The 7,321-nt window shown below is 37.5% G+C and overlaps 1 non-coding gene across 1 annotated transcript; it reads left to right on the top strand.

The window, feature by feature from the left end:
• Positions 1–5,306: 5,306 nt before the first annotated feature.
• Positions 5,307–5,412, top strand: LOC138590447 (U6 spliceosomal RNA). Its single transcript, XR_011307966.1, has one exon. It is a non-coding gene; the product is annotated as a U6 spliceosomal RNA (small nuclear RNA).
• Positions 5,413–7,321: the final 1,909 nt, after the last annotated feature.

Here is a 7,321-nt window from a genome sequence, read left to right as displayed (position 1 = left end):
AAATAATAAGAGATGGCTTGAAAAAAGACTATAAACGAATAAAAAAAACCCATCTGTCAATCAACACGCCTGATTGGAAGTGGCAAACCCACTCAGAGGCATGAGAGAAGGGGAGGGTATGAGTAAGGAGAGAGAAAGGAGAGGGAGGAAGAGAGGGAGAAAGGGAGGGGGCTTTGGAATAGCTTTCTGCCAGAAAGGCAAGTGCAGCAGCAGCAGCGGGGTGAGGGAGGGGTGCAGGGTCGAGGGAAGAGGCACCTTGCAACAGCTGGTCTCAATTATCCGTGGAGGGCGGCAGAGTGTACAGGAGCATGTGTGTTTGCAAGTGTGTGTGTATGTGTGTAAGGCTAAGGCATGGCAGGGGGAGGGCTGAGACCACTGGCGCCAGGAGGGGAGCAACAGGTCAGGGAGGATGAGGATTATAAAAATACTAGCAGGCAGTCGGCCTTGGTCCTGCCGGTGCACAGTGTGAGTGGCTGCCACCGTGCCACAGGATGTGGAAAAGTGTGTGTGTGTGTTTATGTGTGCCCACAGTGCATCTGGGGTGTGTGTTTCTGCATACATCCTGTGAGATTACCCTCCTGGTTGGATAACAAAGACTCATCCCATGTTTTTATCAATCATTTGTACAGAAAGGTGTCTCAGTAATTCATTAAAAAAAATTAATAAAACTCTCTAATTTAGTTATGTCATATCAAATTTTAATCATACTTTAGATTACAGACGTTGTTTTGTTTTTGAATGATATTTAGTAATTAATTCAAACTGTAAACTAAAATGTTATAAATGAAATCTTTAATTTTCCCAGTAGAACGAGTTCTGTTACGGACCCACTGAGCAAATGTTAAAATAAATACAAATATTTTTCCTATATATCTATTCTTATAAAATGTGAATCACAAAATTTGCACTTTAATAAGGGATGTTTACAATGTATCCTAAAATTATTAATTACAGTGACAGGGCATTAAGTTTTATGGCACAGATGAATATATGGTGCCATCTAGTGTTAAACAAGTGTTACTACAGGAGGGGTGCCTGAGATTAACGTACTCCAGTCAGGGGCATTTATAGGACTTGGAAAAAGTCCTGTTAAAACTTGAGAAGATGTATTGCAAATGCAACAAGCCTCTCGTGACATAATCTCAAGGCTGTATTACTACTGTATTCATAGTATTCGATTGCAGACATCTAGGTGGCAAACACAGGTGACAGAAATCAAATAGCAGGTGATTATCAATAAATGACAACTAATTGCATAGCCCAAAGATGTGTAGCCTTGTGCCAGATTGAAGGGCAAACACGTAATGAGAATACCACAAACAAGAGCCCAAACGGACAGAAACAACCTGTTCAGCATTCAGATTTCCCGACTCCCTCGAATGCATCAGAAATGTAATCGAAATCGTTCAACAAACGAGCATGTTAAAAGTTGTTTCTTCTCCTCTTGAGGACAGACCCGACAAAGCTTCATTTATACGTTTTACAAATCTGTATCATGATGTTGAAATTTCGGCAAAGGTAAGCTCTAACGACGCCACTGACTCCAATACTGTTCTGCAGTAGATTTTCGATGTAGCTATTTTGCATTCGTGCATTCAAATTCCATGTTACATAATAATTTAAAATGTAATGTCATTTAGGCAGGCAGTACTGTAGGATATGTAGACTACTGTATTGTCTAACCATATTCAATGGCTGAGAAGTTAAATTATCCACTAAAATGTAATGTGATGAATGTTGAAATGTGAATTTTTAAACACTAGGAGCTAAAGAATATAAATTGCTGTTGAAAAAATGGTTCACGTTTTATACGTTGGCTACCTTAATTGCTTATATTTATCTCCAAGACTACTTGTTATACAATAATATAATGCTTTCGTACAACAGTTCAAGCATTTTATTGTAGTAAAAAGTGATAACAAATAATTATTTAGGTGTTAACATTCATTATGCTCCAACTATATCCAAGGCCAAATTGTGAGTCCGCATATCGGCATACTTTTTTATGGGACTTACCCAGAGTTCATTGCGATCTTGGTGACGGTTTGTGTAAGGATAAAGAATTTAATAAAGTTTAAAAAAAGCTAACTAAAAGTAAACAAAGCAAGCATATGGCTACAAAAAAACAGTAGCGATGTTTATCTGTAAGTTTTAGAGATGTGTGTTTTTCAGTCAAATATTTAAAGATAAACAAACATTAATGGCTTTTCTGACTTTTCAGTGTTAAACCTTTGAACTGTAAGCCACACAATTACATCTCTGAGGTCAGCTTTTAAAAAAATATATATACAGTGGCGTTTTTTGTTTCCAGGCATGACTAGTTGTACTAGTTTTTGTTGTTGCTGCTGCTTTGTTGTTGATATTGTGTCCCGTTAGGCCAAGATGAGTGTGGGAAGTACTAGGAAGCCTTGTCTCACGTTCAGTAATGAACCTGGACCATCTGACACAAAGTAAGGGTTCTACTTATTCTCTTAACCTTGAGGCATACATTAAGCAGTCAGCTGTGTCAGAGGCGGCTGGGTCTCTACATTGGAGGGCACAGATAATGACCATATCAAACGGTGACCATTTTGCTCAGGGTGGGAAGCTCAAAGACTGTTGTAATATCATCATGCTGTGAACCAGGACTATTTGACACAAAGTAAGACTTCTACTTATTTTTTAAGTTTTGTGGACCTCTATATAGATTTGAAGATAATGTCAGAGTTCTTAATCGGCTATAAACCACTGACCCAGAACTATCATTTTGTCTTATCAACCATTAAAAGTACCGGTTTATGAGAAGCGGTCTTGGGCAAAATTGAATACTCACTTGCACATACATATATATACTCACTTGCACATACATACATAAATGCTTGCATATATATACATACTCATGCATGCATAACCTTATAATATATGTGTTGGAGTATGTATGTATGTGAGTGGAATATGTATATATGTGAGCGGAGTATGTATGTATGTGTGAGCAAAGTATGTATGAATCTGGAAGCCACAGTACTTAGACCGGAAGGCGGAAGTTAGCTGCCACAAGCCATCACAAACGGGAGAGAGAGCCTTTTGATTTTAGAGTCGCTCTATAAATGTTTACATCAAACATTAACTATATTTAATGCTGCTGAGGACCAGGAAACTTTCCTCTCCCCTGTACTGCCATTAGGGACTTTAAGCAACAACAACTGAGGGACGGCTACAGCGGCCATGATATATTCCAATGGGTTGCTGTAGTGGTAGAAATCTAATGGCACTAAGCAACGATTTGTAACAATGGCTACTTCTGCTTCTTGCAAGAACCGCTACAATTTTTATTAAAATTGCCCAAGAGCACTTGTTATATGCTTTAGATGAAAATTTCCTAACTGATGAGGAGTTTACGTTTACTTTATCAGATGAACATTTCCAGAGTGTTATATAATTATTTTTTTAACTATAATTTTTATTTCATATTTATTCTTTATCTCAAAATTATTTCTCATCATTTTTTCATATTTATCTCATGACTTTCTGTCATTGTTTTGACTTTTTATCTCTTAATTTTATCTTTCTTTCTCAGAATTTTGTATTTTTATCTTGGAACAGTCTTATCGTAACATTTTGTCTCTGTCAATTATTTCACAACTTTCTCTCTTAATTTTGACTTTTTCTCTCTTAACTTCGACTTTCTGTCTCATGATTTTAACAGTTTAATCTCATAATTTTAACAGTTTAATCTCATAATTTCAACCTTTTTTCTCTCAATTTTGACTTTTTCTCTCTCAAATTTGACTTTTTCTGTATTAATTTTGTCTCGTAATTTCGACCTTTTATCTCTCAATTTTGACTTTTTCTCTCTTAATTTTGACTCTTAATTGTCAGAATTTTGTCTTTTCATCTCTTAATTTTGTCTACAAATTTTTTGCATTTTCATCTCATGACTTTCATAATTTTGACTTTTTATCTAATTATTTGATCTTTTTCTCTTCGTTTTGACTTTCCATCTTATTATGACCCCCATAATTTTGTTTTTTTATCTCATAATTTTGACCTTTTATCTCTGTTTTCTTTTTTTTCTTTTAGTTACTTTTTATCTCATAATTTTTCTCTTTTTCTCATTATTTTGTCTTTTTTTCTCATAATTTTGACTATCATAATTTTTTCAGTTTTAACCCATGAATATTTCTCTCATAATTTTGTCTTTTTCGCTCTTAATTTTGACTATTTATCTCATATTCTTTTCTGGCTACGAGCTGCGGCATGTTCACAGGTCGTTGTCAGACTACAGCCAATGGGATCAGAGATTGGTGGGGGAGTAGAACAGGATGGAGATGCACAATACAGCAGTATCCAAGAATCCCCCTGAAGAGAAGCCAGACAGCGACACTCAGTGGCAGGTTGGTATAACCACAGCTACAATTTTTTGACAAACAGGGAAATGGTTTCTCTTTCTGCCTTTACAGCTTACACGCAAAAATAATGGCATTTGTGGCAGATTTTAGCCAACAGACATTCAGATACACCTATCTAATGTTCAAAAGCAGCAAACAGACCAAAAGAATGGAAGAATATCTTTAGATTCAGTCCAGCTCAGCTGTAGTTTCTCATTCATTTTGCAGCAGAACAAAAACAGCATAAGCAGGGTTTTTGAGCTGCATGGCTGGGTTTAAAGTGAGACCAGCTCCAGGCTGAGGTTCAGATGAATCTCCTGGGATTCAGTTGTGTTATATTTTCTGTGTTTTTTGAAGCAGGATCCAGACGTCAAGGAAGTTTCCTTCTGCTGCTTCTGCTGCGAGAGTCTGCCTCATCTCTTCCGGCTTGAAGGAATGACGTAAGTCAGACCAGACCGGTTCCTTTTCTCATGCCCCCTTCTCTCTCCCCACTCCCCCAGTGTCTCCCACAGTGTCTCTCTACCAGCACACACTGATCTGATCTGATCTCTGACCAACCCCCTCCTACCCCTGAGGGTGTCAGAGTCCCTTTGCGTCAACTGCCGGGGGAGGGGCGTTGAGTCAGCCTTTGTTCTCGCTCCCTCAGCGATCCAATCCCCGTGGTCTGACATCACCACAGTGTGCCTAAATCTCCCATCATGCCTCTGCAATCCTCCAACTGAACACGGACCAACTCAGGCAGAACCAGAGTGGGTCCTACTGAGCCATTATGATTATAACAGATACAGAAACCACAGCACAGCATCCAGACCTCTTTCCAGTGTTCTTCTTTATGATTAGCTTTCTTAACCCTCATTAACCTCACTGGGACCCGCACCATGAGTGGAGGAGGTCATCTGACAGACCACTCTAGATACAGATGGGGTTTTTTAAATCATTGTGTTAGTTCTCTAACACATATATTAAAATTGGAACGATACAGAGAAGATTAGCATGGCCCCTGCGCAAGGATGACACGCAAATTCGTGAAGCGTTCCTTCTTTTCAGGTTTTTTTCATGATAAAATATATAAATTTTTCAATATTACCTCCTCAGTTGGTAAATAGGGTGAAACAGCACTGGCTGTGGCAGCAGCATAGTACTGCAGAGGAAGCAGCAGAGAGGATGTTTCACACTCTCTGAACAAACTGTTTTAAACTGTTTATCCAAGGAAAACTACCACAAAACCACCTGAACCTGCTCTGTTCCATCTTTATTCTTTTGCTTTCTTTCTTCTGCTGATACGAACAGACCAATCTTTTTCTTGGTATGTCGAGTCAAGAAGGATTCTATTTAAGCCCATCAATACCAATAAAAAAGTGAAAACCCAAATGTTAAGTCATAATTCAAAGATAAAAACGAAAAAATGATGAAATAAAAAGACAAAATTATGAGATAAAAAGACAAAATTAAGAGATAGAGACAAAATTACATGATAAAAAGTCAAAATTATGAGAGAAAAAGTCATGAGATAGCGAAAAATTTTACGAAGAAGAAAACAATGAGGAAAAAAAAGTAATGAGATAAAAAAAAACAGTTATGAGAAGAAGTCATGAGATGAAAATGGAAAAAATATGAGAAAAAAGTTCAAATTATGAGAAAAAGTCGAGATAAAAATGAAAAAAATCATGAGAAAAAAACAAAGTTATGAGAGAAGAAAAAGTTAAGAGATAAAAAGTCAGAATTCTGAGGAAGTCATTAGATAACGAAAAAATTTGAATTAAGAGAAAAAGTCAGAGATAAAGACAAAATGACGAGAGAAAAAGTCATGAGATAAAAGTGAAAAAATTGAGAGACAAAGACTAAATTATGTGAAAGAAAAAGAAAATTATGAGAGAAAAAGAAAATTATGTGAAAGTCATAAGAAAAAAGAAGAAAAGGATCATGATGAGATGAAAAAGATTATGAGAAAAAAGAATCATGAGAAAAAAAGACAAAATTATGAGAAAAAAAAAGAGTTAAGAGACAAATAGTCAAAATTGTGAGAATAGGTCATGAGATAAAAATGAAAAAAAACGAGAGAATTTGACAAATTTGATAAAAAGTCAGATAAAAAAAAACAGATTACAAGAAAAAGTCTTCAGGAGATGATGAAAAACATTGAAAAACAAAATTATTAGAGAAGTTGAGAAAATTATGAGAAAAAGTCAAAATTGAGAAAAAGTCAGGAATTACAGGAAAAAGTCCTCATGAGATAAAAAAGACAAAATTATGAGAGAAGAAGACAGTTAAAAGATTAAGTCAAAATTATGAGAAATAGACCATAGATAGAATAAATAGACTCCCAGTTGGACGTGCCCGGAAAACCTCAAAAGGGAGGTGCCCAGGAGGCATCCTGACCAGATTCCTGAATCTCCGAGCTCCTTACCCTATCTCTAAGGCTGAGCCCAGACACCCTCCGAAGTAAACTCATTTCGGCTGCTTGTATATGTGATCTCATTCTTTTGGTCACTACCCAAAGCTCGTGACAATAGGTAAGGGTGGGAACATAGATCGGCCGGCAAATCGGAAGCTTGGCCTTCAGGCTCAGCTCCTGCTTCACCACAACGCCCACATTACTGCTGATGGTGCAGCGATCCGCCTGTCAATCTCCAATCCATTTTACCCTCACTCGTGAACAAGACCAAAGGATACTTAAACTCCTTCACTTGAGGCAGATACTTACTCCCCACACCTGGAGGAGGCAATCCGCCGTTTTCCGGCAGAGAACACTGGCCTCAGACTTGGAGGGGCTGACTCTCATTCCAACTGCATCACACTCGGCTGCAAACTGCCCCAATGCCTGCTGGAGGTCCCAGCTTGATGAAGTCAACAGGACAACATCATCTGCAAAAAGCAGAGATGAAATTCTGAGGTACCCATTTGATTTGAATAACCACCCCCCCTGTCGTCAAAAAACAGTGTCAAAAACTGAA

This window comes from Semicossyphus pulcher, unplaced genomic scaffold, assembly GCF_022749685.1.
Source record: "Semicossyphus pulcher isolate SPU_LCO1_2020_fin unplaced genomic scaffold, fSemPul1.0.p SCAF_13, whole genome shotgun sequence".
Classification (NCBI taxonomy): domain Eukaryota; kingdom Metazoa; phylum Chordata; class Actinopteri; order Labriformes; family Labridae; genus Semicossyphus; species Semicossyphus pulcher.
This window is presented reverse-complemented; position numbering and strand designations above follow the sequence as displayed.